Source organism: Mobula birostris, chromosome 6 (genome assembly GCF_030028105.1).
Source record: "Mobula birostris isolate sMobBir1 chromosome 6, sMobBir1.hap1, whole genome shotgun sequence".
In the NCBI taxonomy this organism is placed as follows: Eukaryota; Metazoa; Chordata; class Chondrichthyes; order Myliobatiformes; family Myliobatidae; genus Mobula; species Mobula birostris.
In genome coordinates, this window is record NC_092375.1 from 71,624,906 (window position 1) to 71,639,371 (window position 14,466).

Here is a 14,466-nt window from a genome sequence, read left to right on the forward strand (position 1 = left end):
TCACAGTTGCCTCTCTGTTATTATTTCAGCAAGAAGTTTTCTGACATTATTTGTTCTTAAGAACTTGAATCACTTTAAAAATTCAATGCAAATAATTAGGGGCAAAACCAAATGAGTTTGGAAGCAATAAAGGGAATCTAGTGTTTGAAGTCGCATGCTGATGATATAATCCGAAGATATTGAAAGCTTTCTGATTAGGATTGGCTTCGTTACAAGCAGCAGACCAGAAGGATGAAGACAGAAGAAAATCTGATTCAATACAAAGGAGCGAAAAAAAATAGGAAGTATATTGTCGTCTTGAAACGATATACATTAGGCAGAACCGACTAAAATAAATTGGATAATTTCAACGCTACAGTTAAAACTGGAATAACTCCAGCCACCTTCCACACCACCAGCGCACCCCCCACCACCCCCTGTAAATAAGTGATGGAATTTGACAGAATCGACAAATGTGAACTCATTTTTTAAAATTGCGAAAAATCGATGTCCGTGAACAAGATCTGCCTCCTTGAGATAACCGTTAATGCTCAGAGTACGGAAAGGCAACGTGGTCCTTCGAAACTAAACGGGAGTTTCCTCTACTCTTTCCGTATAGTGTTGCAATTTTCAACATGTGTCCGACTTCCAGTTGAATGTGTTTCAAACTGATACGCTTTCTTCCTCCTTCCTCCGTGTCTGCCTCTAATCTCAGTGCCCCCTCCCTCCCCCCTCCGCCCATCCTTGCTATCCGCTGCAGTTCACTTCGCCATTCCTTGTCAGTTTACGGTTGGCTCCTTCAAGCTGCAGCCTCCGGGGGTCTCCTGAGTGCTGGACCATGATGAGCGACACGTCTCCGGCAGATGATAGCACAGTATAGAGCACATCTGGCGAACTTGATGCTTGAAGTGGCGAGAGAGCGCGGAGTGCTTTGGGTTTTGTTATTGCGCTGAAGCGCAGCTAACGGTACTCACAGCCTAGAGGAGTTGCGACTGGAAGCTCGATCCTTTACATGAGCCCCTGTATCGAAGGTAAGGACATAGCCTCTTAAACCATTTTTAGCAGCTGGACTTTACTTTTAATTCTTTATCGCCAGAACAAATGTCCAATGGTTCCCAATTATTCTCATTGGATTCTTAAACCGCTGTTAACTGCGCTTAGTATTGTTTTCACTTTAGCAATGATGTAGGATGCGTTTGTCCTATTTCGTATAAGCAACAATAATCGACTGTTTAAGACCGAGTCTTTTGTCAGAATTCGGTAAGTGAAAATATAAGATTTCTAACATCAGGGGAGAACATTTCGTCCAAGACTGGTCAACCAGATGAATTAAACCCGGCGTACTTTTATATGTGTACCCCGGTATAATGCAATTAGTCTGTAAATTGATCGTTTGTTCTGAGACTTAAGCGAAGGCTGTGAACAGCCTTAAATGGAAAGTGTTAATCTATTAAACCCATTTGAGTGACACAGTGGCGCAGTCAGTAATGTTGCTGCCTTGCAGACACCCGGGTTAAATTCTGAACTCAGATGGTGACTCTGTGGAGCTTGCGTGACGCCATGGTTTTCCTCCGGGTGCACTGGCTTCCCAAAGGCATGTGGACTAATAGGATAATTGACCACTGGAAACTGTGCTTAGTGGATAAATGAGCTGGGAATGAGAGGAGAATGAAAATGGATTGGATTAAATGGGCAATTAATGGTATGGATTGGAAGGGCCCAAGGTCCGTTTCTGTATTGCATATGGCTGTGACTTTGTGGGAAACCTTACTAGTTGCGTATCGAGCCCAGATGGGCATCCCCCAGCATTCTGTGGAAGCTCCTATTATCAGAGTTGTTGAAAGAGCAGTCTTACAGTACAGTATATGCACAGGAAGGTAAGAAACTGCAGCAGATAGTGGACTCTGCCCAATACACCAAGGGACACCGCTCTCCACCACCACCAGCAAATACAGGCGGCACTGCCTTGAGAGAGCAACATCCATGTCCATGGTTAAAGATCCCCACCATCCAAGCGAGGCCATCTTTTTGCAGTTACCATTGGGTAGGAGATACAGAGACCTCAGGTCCTGCAACATCTAGTTCAAGAACAGTGACTTCCCTTCAACTATCTGGCTCTTAAACCAACTGGCATAGCCCTAATCACTGGAGTTTAGCAACTCCAATACCACTTTTGTCACTCTGCACTAAAACTTTTATTTTGATCTAGTTTTGTTCTTTCTTGTAAAAAAAAAGTGTAATTTGTATTTAATGTTTTTCTTGTAACTGCTGCTTATGTGTATTCTGTTTCACCTGTGCTTATTTGTACTTGTGCATATGACAATAAACTTTTACCTTAATTTAGTGAAGGAAACAGATACATACAGGAAAATAATCAACGTTGCTAACTATGTCTCCTTAATTGATGAGACTGGAGAAAAAAATTAAGTGTGAATTGCAACACCAGTATAAACCTACAGGCAAGTGGAAAAATCCTCCGTTAGTCACCTTTTGCCTCCTGCCAATCAGTGAATCTTCTATCTAAGCTAGTATTTTTCCTGTAATACCAGGGGTTCTTATCTTGTCTAACACCTTGTCAAAGGCCTTCTGAAAATTCAAGTACACAACATGCACTGACTCTCTTTTGTCTATCCTGCCCATTATTTCCTCAAAGAATTCCAAAAGATTTGTCAGGCAAGATTTCCCCTTAAGGAATCCATACCAGTCTCCAGTCTTGCCTCTCTTTTACTCTTTATATATATCTGAACAATCTTTTTATATCCTCTTGTATATTATTGGCCTATTCCATCATGTACTTTCAAGTACCCCGAAACTTCATCCTTGATAATGAACTCCAACATCTTCCCAACCATAAAGATTAGGCTAACTACCTTAAAATTCCTTTCTTTTGCCTTCCTCCCTTCTTAGAGCTGAGTGACATTTGCAATTTTCTAGTATCCCAGAACATTCCAAAATCTAGTAATTCTTGATCACTACTAATGCCTCCACAGTCTCTTCAGCTACCTTTTTCAGAACCCTAGGGTGTAGTCCATCTGATCCAGGTGACTTGTCCACCTTCGGACTTTTCAGCTTCCCAAGTATCTACTCCTTAGTAATAGTAATGACACTCACTTCTGCCCCCGACACACTCAAATTTCTGATATACTGCTGGTGTCTTCCACAGTGAAGACTGATTCAAAAATGTATTAAGTTTGTTTGTCATTTTTGTCCCCCATTATTACCACTCCAGTGTCATTTTCCAGTGGTCCGATATCCAGTCTCACCTCTCTTTATATATCTGAAAAATCTTTTTATATCCTCTTGTATATTATTAGCTTGCTAGCCTTTTTGTTTCATATTTTCTCTCTTATTGCTTTTTTAGCTGCCTTCTATTAGTGTTCTAAAATGTTCACAATCCTCTAACTTCCCACAATTTTTTTTATGTTATATGCACTTTTATTTGCTTTTAAGCTGTCTTTGACTTCCCTTGGCACCTATCGTTGCCTCATCCCTTTAGAATATTACTGTTTTCTTTGGGATTTCTTCAGATCTTTCGGCTTCCCAAGCACCTTCTCCTTAGTAATAGCAACTACGCTCACTCCTGCCTCTTGACACTTGAAATTCACTGTTGTCTTCCTCTGTGAAGACTGACAAAAATACTTACAAAATTCGTACACCATTTCTTTGTCCCCCATTACTACCTCTCCAGCATAATTTTCCAGCCATCTGATAGCCACTCTCATCTCTCTTTTTCTCTTTATCTATCTAAAAAAACTTTTGCTATCCTCTTTTATATTATTGCCTAGTTTAGCTTTTTTCATTTTTTCTCACCTTATTATGTTTTAGTTACCTTCTGTTGTTTTTTAAAAGCTTCCTAATCCTCTAACTTCCCACTAATTTTTACTATGTTATATACCCTCTCTTGATTTTATGTTGTCTTTGACTTCCTTTGTCAGCCACAGTTGGCACATCCTCCGTTTAGAATATTTCTTTTTCTTTGGGATTTGCAGTATCTATCCTGTGCCTTCTGAATTGCTCCCAGAAACTCCAGCCACTGCTGTTCTGCCATCAACCCTGCTTTCCATTTACTCCCCTGTACTACTGATACATCTGACTTTATCTTCTCCCTTTCAAAGTGCAGGGTGAATTCAATCATAATATGATTACTAACTCCTCAGGGTTCCTGTACCTTAAGCTCCCTAATCATATCTGGTTCATTACAGAGCACCCAAACCAGAACTGTCTGGCTCCTAGTGGGTTTAACCACAAGCTGCTCAAAGAAGTAATCTCATATGCATTCTAGAGATTCTATCTCTTGTGAAACAGCACCAACCTGATTTTTCCCCAACCTACCTGCATATTGAAATCCCCCATGACTATTGTAACATTGCATCTTTTACATGTCTTTTCTATCTCCCATTGCAATTTGTACCCCACATCTTGGCTGCTGCCGGCTGGTGGTGCAGTGGCATCTGCACTGGACTCCAAGGCGAGTGGTCCTGGATCTGAGTCGGGCTGGCTCCTTACACGCCTTCCATCCCTGCTAGGTTGAGCATCGAGCTAGCAACTCAGCCTCATAAGAAACAGACAAGTGCTAAAGAAATGGCAAATGTTGCTGCCCGATGTACCACAAGGCACAGAGAGGAACAACAACAGCAACAATCCTGGCTACTGCTTAGAGGTCTGTGTGGGTATGTGCAGCTCTTGTGTGGGACAACTCTTAAAGAACGGAAGCTAATTGTGAAAGTCGCCGGGATCCCCTTCATTTACTTGGGACCCCGTGCCACTTAGCTGTGGCAGGAGACGGTTGCCAACCAGTTTCTAACTAGCATCGGACGCATGGGACACAACACCATGCTGAGAACGGACAGTTTTTAAATAGTGTCAGTTGCGTGCACTTGTGTTCAAAAAGCAGTGATTTTTGATAGTGATGGCAAGAAATTCAGATAATTCAGAACCATTTTGCTCCCTGCAGTTTCAAGCATTCAGGCTTGGAGATGCCAGAAACACCCAGGAGTGAAAAATGAAATAATTTCACTACTTCAACAAGTTAGGAACTACAAAGGTATTTGAAGGGATCAACAATCATCTTTAATCTTGAACGTTACAATGAAAATGAAGATGTGGGGGATGCAATTGTCAATATCACTGTATGAAGGTAGTCCATTATCTACATGAGGTGTCTGCACTGATTTTGTTCATTTACAGTCCATCAAAATAATATGCTACTGTACACTGGATGAATTACACCGTTGATAACTATTAGGAACTAATACACAGTTGTCTCATACTGTAGTAGAATTGATAGTTCTAATTTATTCTGTATTTTATTTAATTACTTAATTTATTACACAGTAAAATGGCGGTTTGTCTTTTTTTTAAACCTTTTTAACCATTTGTTATATAGTTAAAAATGTACTGATCCCAATGTGTCCAAACTAACCGGAATTCACGTTATATTTTTACTTATATTTATATGTATATGTAGTTACAAACTAGATATCAGTGAAAAGACTTTGACGTGAATTTTTCTGAGTGGGACATGCCAGACTTATTTCCTTTTCCTCCATGCTCACCTTTTCTGCATCCAGGGGGCTGATCTTGTTTGAGACCGTCACAGAGCCAAACAGCATGGCCTTTAGCCTTGCATGATGGAATAACACAGACAGGCCTGACCAACTCTTACTCACATTATTCCACTGGAAGTCTTTACCAGATGGCATTGAATTTTCCTCTGCATTGCTAATTCCCATAGCTACCAAAAATAGTACAAATAATCGGTTGAATAACTAGTTGACAATCAAAATAAAAAGTAAAATTAACTTTTAAGCTAACAAAACATGAATAATTCGTAGAAAAAAATGCAAGATACCTTATCTTTCCTTTTCTTTACCTCAGCGCAGCAATTGCATTCCATGACTGTGCTGATTGAGCTAATTTTAACATAGCTCAGGCATCCGGACCCCATTCCCCACACAAATGCAAAGTAATCTAAGCACACTCCTGCTCTGCCACTGGGTTGAATGGCAAATCTATAAGGTGTAACTGGGAAAACTGCCAGCAGGTGTGCCGTCTTGATTTGTGGAAAATAAATCTACTCAACTTGACAGTTTTTAAAAAAAAACTATGATGAAAAAGAGAGTAAAACAGAATAATTAAAATGAAAAAGGAATAATTTTCTTTAAACTGCAACAATACAAAGCTGAAGAGATTAGGTGAATGAAGAATTGAGAAAAACTGCAGATTTTGAAAATTTGAAATAAAATAAAAGCAAACAAAAATGTTGGACAAAGTCATCAGGTGGGGCGGCATCTGAGAAGATGAGAAATGCTCAATGTATTAGATTGAGGACCCTTCATCAGAACTGCGAAAGAGAGGTTCCAATTCCCAGTTCTGGCAAAGGATCACAGACAATAAGCGTTGATGGTGATCCTTCCTGAGGAGATTTCCCAGCACTTTCTGATATTATCCCATAGACACAGTGACTTATTTACTGGTCCAAAGGAGGTGGATTGGCAGTCATCAATGGCAGTCATATTATTGAAATTATGCTGATAATTAAATGTAACTACTTCAAGAGAGGGCAATGGTAAGGGGCAATTTTCATTAATCTAATTGTGTTAAGAGTATTGCAAAACAAACAGGGTTCAAAGCTCACATTGTAGACCAAAAGGTATTATTAGCAGCCACAGGGAGCAAACAATTATTATAGAACATGATCACCATTTCAGTACTAGCAAAGGCTCAAGGTTTTAGATGCCGAATAATCAGCCCAACTTTGAAGTACAACACCACTGAGGTACAAAGTAAAGGAGGAAAGTCTAGGGCTAGACTTAGTCTACAAGATTATGGTGTTGAGCGGTTGGGAGAAGGGGTGGAGGGTTTGGGAGTGGAGGTAGAGTGGAATGAGAGTTGATTGCTAGCAGTTGGTAAGGGTGCCCTATTGAGCACTGATCAGGGTTACTACCTTTGGGACTGGAGCAGGAGTAAGGGCAGAACAAGATGAGTAGGTAAATAGATAAGTTAAATTAGAACTACCCAACTTAGTTTCCAAACACCAGATTGAATCTGCTTAGAGAAGCCCCTTCAAATCCTGCAGAGATGGCAGTGCTTTCTGAACTTTCTTGGCCTGGGACAAGAAACCAGGTAGACTCATTTCTCCAGAATCCACTCTAAATGAGCATTACACAGGGAATAATGCCATTACCTAGGAGTCCAGCATGGAAAACACATCACTGACGCAAATACAGTTGGCATCAGGAAACATATAGTCAAATTTCCACAGTAGCACATTTCAACCCCGAAAGCATTATAATCATGATCCACTCTGAATAGAAACCTCAGCTTCTATATACAAAGAACTGCAGAAAACAAGATTGCTTGCAAATTTCCACATAAATTACTTATGATGTTCTCCATTAATGTGATTCAGAAAATAAATTTCAAATAACATCCAGATTAGTTTGTTTGATGCATTTTGAGTATTTTACTAACAATCTTGCAAAGTAAGTAGCTTCTCACTCTGTGGATAATGCTGCAGAGAGCCCATGGTAAATTAAAAAAAAAACAAGATATTCTGCAGATGCTGGAAGTCTAGAGCAACACGCACAATATTCTAGAAGAACTTAGCAGGTCAGGCAGTGTCTATGGAAATGAATAAATAGTCAAATGGTTAGCAGTATGTCATTAAACTAGAATGGAAAATATTTTTCAAGATTTCTTTTGTGCTGCACAGTTCTTTACCAGCTTGAAGACTTTTTTACATATTGTTCGGATAAATTCCAGTCACCTTCCTTTCTTTTTGCCTTCATCTGTGTGCCTATGCCCAAATGATGCCTGTTCACTCTCGCTTTTCACTTTGACCCATGCTGCTGTGTTAATGCCACACAGCCAAACCTTTCTAACAAGCTGCTCTGAAACACTCTGTTGAACATCGTGTGAAAATTCAGAACTATGAATTCACCGAAGGTCCTGAACATGCATCCTTATCCACAGCTGGTCCAGATTTAGTCTGGGAAATTGTGTGTTCATAACTTAACTTTAAGTGGGTTAGGTTTCTAAAGTAAGGAACTAACACTTCAATTATACAGAGATTCGGTCAAAATCGGAGTAAAAGTAAAATTTATTATCAAAGTATGTACAGCATACATTACATATACCATTTGGAGATTCATTTTCTTGCAGGCATTTACAGAAAAATAGAATTTACAAAATACTACACATAAAGAAAGATTGACAAACAACAAATATGTAGAAGAGACAAATTGGGCAAACAAAAATAAATAATGAGAACATGAAATGAAGAGTCTTTGAAAGTGAGTACATAGGTTGTGGGAACATTTAAGCGATAGGGCAAGTGAAGTTGAGTAATGTTATGCCCTTTGGTTCAAGAGCCTGATGGTTGAGTGGTAAAAACGGTTCATGAGCCTGGTGATGTGGGATCTGAGGCTCCTGTACCTCTTCCTAATAGCAGCAGTGAGAAGAGAGCATGAGCTGGGTGGTGGATGCTGCTTTCCTGCGACGACGTTTCATATAGATTTGCTCAGTGGTGGGGAGGGTTTTACCCATGATGGACTGGGTCATACCCACTACATTTTGAAGGATTTTCTGTTCAATGGCATTGGTGTTTCTAAACCAGGCTGTGATGCAGCCAGTCAATATACTCCCCACCAAACATCGATACAAGGTTGAATTATAGGATTCTGATTGTTACTGGTTAACTGCTATCATATGAAAGGCATGACAGTGCCTCTACTTTCTTAGATGGGGAAAATTCTGTATGTCATCTAAAACTCGGACAATCTTCTCTAGATGCACAGAGGAGAGTATCATGACTGGTTGCATCACTGCCTGGCATGGAAGCATCAAAGCCCAGGAATGGAAAGTGGTAGAATCATCCAAGCTGTTCTTTGCACTTTACTGAAACATCAAAGTCCAAGCACAAAACAGCATGCAATATTGAAAGTGAATAACCTTGTGAATGACTTTTGAAAGGTTAAGTTATTCAGTCATTAAAGTCTGAATGACCCTGGATGGTGACTATCAAATTTGCCCACGATATTCAAAATATACCGGCAATAGATGATTCTTTACCATTGGTTGGAAAATTTACTTCACACGTTTAGTCAGCCTCGTGACAGTTGCAGAGTTGTCAAGTTACCTATATTATCAAGTGACACAATAATTTAGATTTAAAAATGACAACCTTGTACTTTTAATTGGGTTTTGAATTTGTTTCACTGTCACACATCTCATTCTTATTATATCCAGTGTTGACTGTTACAGTTTCATAGGATTATGATTATGAGGACACGCAGTCCCCTTTTATTGTCATTTAGTAATGCATGCATTAAGAAATGATAAAATGTTTTTCCAGAATGATATCACGAAAAGCACATGACAAACTGACTTAAAAACTAACAAAAACCACATAATTATAACATATCGTTACAACAATGCAAAGCAATACCATAACTTGATAAGAACAGACCATAGCACTGTAAAAGTCTCAAAGTCTCTCGAAAGTCCCATCATCTCACACAGACGGTAAACCTCCAGTGCCACCAACTTCCCGATGCAGCATCCCGGAAGCATCCAACCACAGTCCGACTCTGAGTCCGTCCGAAAAACTCCGAGCCACCTATTCGACACCGAGCACTGAACACCATCTCTGCCGAGGGCTTCGACCCCGACCCCGGCAACAGGCGATACGCAAAGCCGAGAATTTGGGGCCTTCATCTCCAGAGATTCTCGATCACACAGTAGCGCTTCTCACGGCTGTCTCCATCAAATCCAGATTGTGCACAGCCCCTTGTTACACATAACCGATATTCATTCAGAACGGCTGGGCGCGCTGCATTGCGCCACTATCTTCCCCTCCCTCCCGCAGCCGATCTCGAGGCCTTCTGTGTACCAAGCCATGATGGTTCACTCCTTAATCTTTCTTAAGTGTCTTTCAGTCTGGACCTCTTTGAATGTGATTCATCATGATGCTTCATTTAGGAATTTGACAGATATCTTAACAATTCTATTTAAGATGAAGCATAAACTGCAACCTTCTCCATTGGTTCAAAAAGTATTGTATCAAAAACTAATTCCGCCCAGAAAACTGACCACACTCACCCAATCATACATTGCAGAATTATGCTCTTGGTGGGTATTTATAACCTTTTGCAAAGATTATAAAAATTACATTGCTTTTTGTAGATGTAAACTCAATTATTTCAGTAAGAATTTTTGGTGAAACCAGTTTACAGAAATTACATAACGTATTGTATTGTGTAGCTCTGTAGTTTATTTTCAGTTAAGATCAACATTAGTTTATTTTCAGTTAACATCAGGTCATTCAGCAGTTGAGACTTACACTCTCATGTAAAAAAATGCTGCATTGTTTGTAATAAGTCCTTTTTCACATTAATAAATATATTTTTATGTAAAGCTCTGTTTCTTAAAGACCATATATTTGTGACAATGAAGATTAGCATTGAACAGAGAGTAGGTACAATGTCTAACATAGAAACCAGTGCTGGTCAGATCAGAAAGTATCCAACTCTGATTCCGGAACTCGAGGAGATCATTAAGTCTGCAAGAAATACATCGTTGTAACTAGACGGCAGGATTGCATCAAAATCACTTACACCATCCTTTCTTCAAAATGTTTATCCATTTTCTCAGCAATGCTAGCTGCATTTTGAGTAGGGGAATACTGAAACAGAACACAAGTCGTGCGAGTATTACCCAAGTCCAAGTGATAATGTAGCAGTGTCAGAAATATATTGTTCTTTACATTGATTTCTTACATTAAGAACTGAGTTACATTATTTACATGATAAAAATACCAAATGTATTCCATGACCTATTTAAGAAAACACAGTTGTAATGACTTGGAATATAGAAGTCATAAGCATAAGAAGTTATAACACATTAAATTTGAAAGTATATATTTATCACAAACAATTGTATTTCCCTAGTTTGTTATATACTTGTGCGTAGTATAGCAATATTGCCACAGATCTTGAACGACTACCAAAGCATTTGCATCTCATTGTACTGTATTTTAATGAATCTATAATAAAGTATTGGTCATGGCAATAAAGCAGAGTTCAAAGTCTGGTTTAATGTAGGTTGAAACTTAATAGGTTCAGGCATGTGTATGCTGTGCTGATGTATTATTAAGATCAAAGTTATGAACCATAGGGATTTTGTAGCAATGAAGGACATCTTTTCCATATATATGTCTTCTATGAGCAAAATTAATTACAAACATAATGTATCTAAGCATTCTTTTATTACTTTTACAAAGGAAAGGAAGAGGTTGGATCAGATCCAGTTTTCTACACTCAAATGGTATTAAATCATGCCCCACAACAATATGAGTAGGATTTTCATAAGATCTTACATCACCTGGAAAAGGAGGTTGTGTTATGAGGGAAAAGTCAGGCTGGCTAAGCTGGAGGAGAAGCAATATCCTGGTCCGGAGCTTTAATTCTGCTGCTCAGGAGGGTTTAAATTAGTTTGGCAGGGGGATGGGAACCAGAGCACCAGGTTAGGAAGTGAGAAAGTGAGTAGAATGTGGATGTCATGAACAATAAGACAGGCAGGACACAATGGAATGGATGGGTTGAAGTTTGTTTATTTTAATGCTAGGAGTATTATGGGTCACGATAATGAACTTAAAGCACAGCCCAGTACATGGAACTATGATGTTGTGGCCATAACAGAGGCTCTGGTCAGAGGGGTCAGGAATGTTAATGTTCCAGGATTTTGATGTTTTAGATAAGATGGAGGAGGAGATAAAAAAAAAGGGGTGGGGAGGGGTGATCTGCATTTTTTTAAAATCATGGACAGTATCAGAGCTGCATTCAGAGAAACATAATGAAGGCTCATCCATTGAGTCTACATGGGTAGAACTCAACAATAAGGTGCAATTCCTGATAGGACCACCCTGCCCCCAAAAAATAGTCATTGGGACATTGAGGACCAGATATGCAGGCAGATTAGGGAATGGTGCAAAAACAGCATGGGTGTTGTACTGGGTGACTTCAACTTTCCTAATATGACTTGGAACTCATTAGTACCAGAGGTAGGTTTAGATGAGGTAGAATTTATTAGGTGCACCCAGGAGTGTTTCTTAAATCAATATATAGATAATTTTAAAAAATGGAGGTGTTGCACAGGACCTGGTGTTAGGAAATGAGCCTGGACAGGTAATTGATCTTTCAGTCGGAAAACAGTTGGGGAACAGTCATCACAACTCCTTAAGTTTTAAGATAGCTAAAAGTAAGTATAAATATTTAGTCAAAAGAATAAAAAGGAAATTAACGCAAGGTTTGGGAAGCTGAAACCAAACTGAGCCCTTGAGGACTACAAAGAAGCCAGAAAAGAACTCGGGAAGAAAAGTAGGAAAGGCAGGAGAGCCCATGAAAAGACTAAAGAGAATTTCAAGTCATTGTATACATACATCAAGAGTAAGAGGATAAATAAGAAGTGGGTTAGAACCACTGAACGATAAAGGAAGGAATGTGCGCTTACTGGTGGACCTTGCGGGTGATATCTTAAATAAGTACTTTGCATCAGTGTTTACAAAGGAAAAGGACGTGGAATACAGGAATTCACTGTGGAGCATTTCTGGGATAAAGAAGGAGGTCATGCTGGGCCTCTTAACATTAAGCTGAATGAGGCCCCAGGGCTAGATGGGAAATACCCAAGTCGTTAATGGAGGCAAGGGATAAGATTGCTGGGGCTCAGACCACTACTGTCATGTCCTCTCCAGCCATAGGCAAGGTCTCAAAGAATTGACAAGTACAAATACTGTTCCATTTTTCAGGAAGGGAAATAAGGATAATCTTACAAACTATCATGTCAATGCTAGGGAGGTTACTGGAAAGGGTTGTTGGGGATAGGATTTAAGAGAAATCAGAAAATCATGGCCTAATTAGGGAGAGTTTCCACGTCTTTTTGCAGGGCAAGTCATGTCTTGCTAATTAAGTTTTTCAAGGAGGTGACAAAGCTGATTGATGAAGGTAAAGCAGTGGATGTTATAAACATAGATTTTAGTAAGGCACTTGACAAGTTATCTCATGGGAGGTTCATCCAGAGATAAAGATGCATAGGATCCACATCTTAATTTGGATTCAGCATTGGCTTGCAGTAGAATCAACAAAGGGTAGATTGATCAGGCTTATTTTGGCCTAAACCTCTGTGATTTGTGTTGTTCCGCTAGGATCCAGACTAAGACCTTTGTTTGTGATGTATATAAATGACCTGGATGAAAACATAGATGAGTAGGTTAGTAAGTTTGCAGACAATGCAAGACTGGTGGTGTTGTGGACAGCATAGAAGACTAGCAAAGGATATAGTGTGATACAGGTCAGTTGCAGATATGGATGGAACAAAGGCAGAAGGAACTTAACCTGACCTAATGGAAAGTGTTACACACACAAAATCCTGATGGAACTCAGAAGGTCAGGCAGCATTTCTGGAAATGAATGAACTATTGAAGTTTCAGGTTCAAAACATCGACTGTTTATTCATTTCCATCCATAAATGCTGCCTGACCAGGATTTTGGGTGTGTTGCTCTGGATTTCCAGCACCTGGAAAAACCCTTAACAGTGCTGATGTGCAGAAAGGTCTTGGGGGTTTAATTCCATCACTCCTTGAAAGTGGTAGCACAGATTGATAGGGTAGTAAAAAGCGGCAAACAACATGCTTGCCTTTATTAGTAGAGGACTGAGTTCAAGAGTCAGAAAGTTATGTTTCAGCTTTGTAAAACTCTAGTTGGGTTGCATTTGGAGTATTGCATTCAATTCTGATCACCTCACTATAGGAAAGATGTAGAGGCTTTGGAGAGGGTACAGAAGAATTTACCAGGATGCTGCCTGGATTAGAGGGCGTGTACTATAAAGAGAGATTGGACAAACTTGGGTTGTTTTCTCTGAAGCGGCGGAGAATGAGAGGCGATCTGATCAAATTTTATAAGATTATAAGAAGCATAGTTGGAACAGGCACATACAATATCTTTTTCCTCAGGTTGAAATATCTAATCCAGGAGGGCATTCATTTAAGGTGAAAGGAATTCAAAAGAGATGTATGGGACAAGTTTTTTCTTACACACAATCGGTGCCTGAAACATCCTGCCGGGGCTTATAATGGAGACAAATGTGACAGAGGTGCTGAAGAAATTTTTAGACAGGCTCATGAATATGTAGGAAATGGAAGGATATGGACTTTGTGTAGACAGAAGAGATTTATTTGGTTAGGTATTTGGATGCTAATTTAATTAGTTTGGCACAGTATCGTGTGTTGAATGTGCTGTGTTGCCCTTTGTTCTGTGTTCTATATCTATTGGAGTATATTGAAATAAAACTAGAGAAGAAGGATTTTAACAAAGACAAAAGTCTTGCTCTAAGTAAGAATTGGAATTCTTACCTTACTGATTGGATGAGGACTAACCAATCAGGAGGGAGGGAGGGATGACGGGGGTATAAATACCACTGGGCTAGACATAT

The 14,466-nt window shown here is 39.5% G+C and overlaps 1 protein-coding gene across 1 annotated transcript in view; it reads left to right on the forward strand.

Moving 5' to 3' along the window:
• The first annotated feature begins 876 nt into the window (after positions 1-876).
• The window catches only part of drd3 (dopamine receptor D3), a 62,171-nt gene continuing 48,581 nt past the window's right edge, over positions 877-14,466 (forward strand). The window contains exon 1 of the mRNA XM_072262315.1: positions 877-1,010. The gene's annotated coding sequence lies outside the window, so the exon portion shown is untranslated. The remainder of the gene's footprint in view (positions 1,011-14,466) is intronic.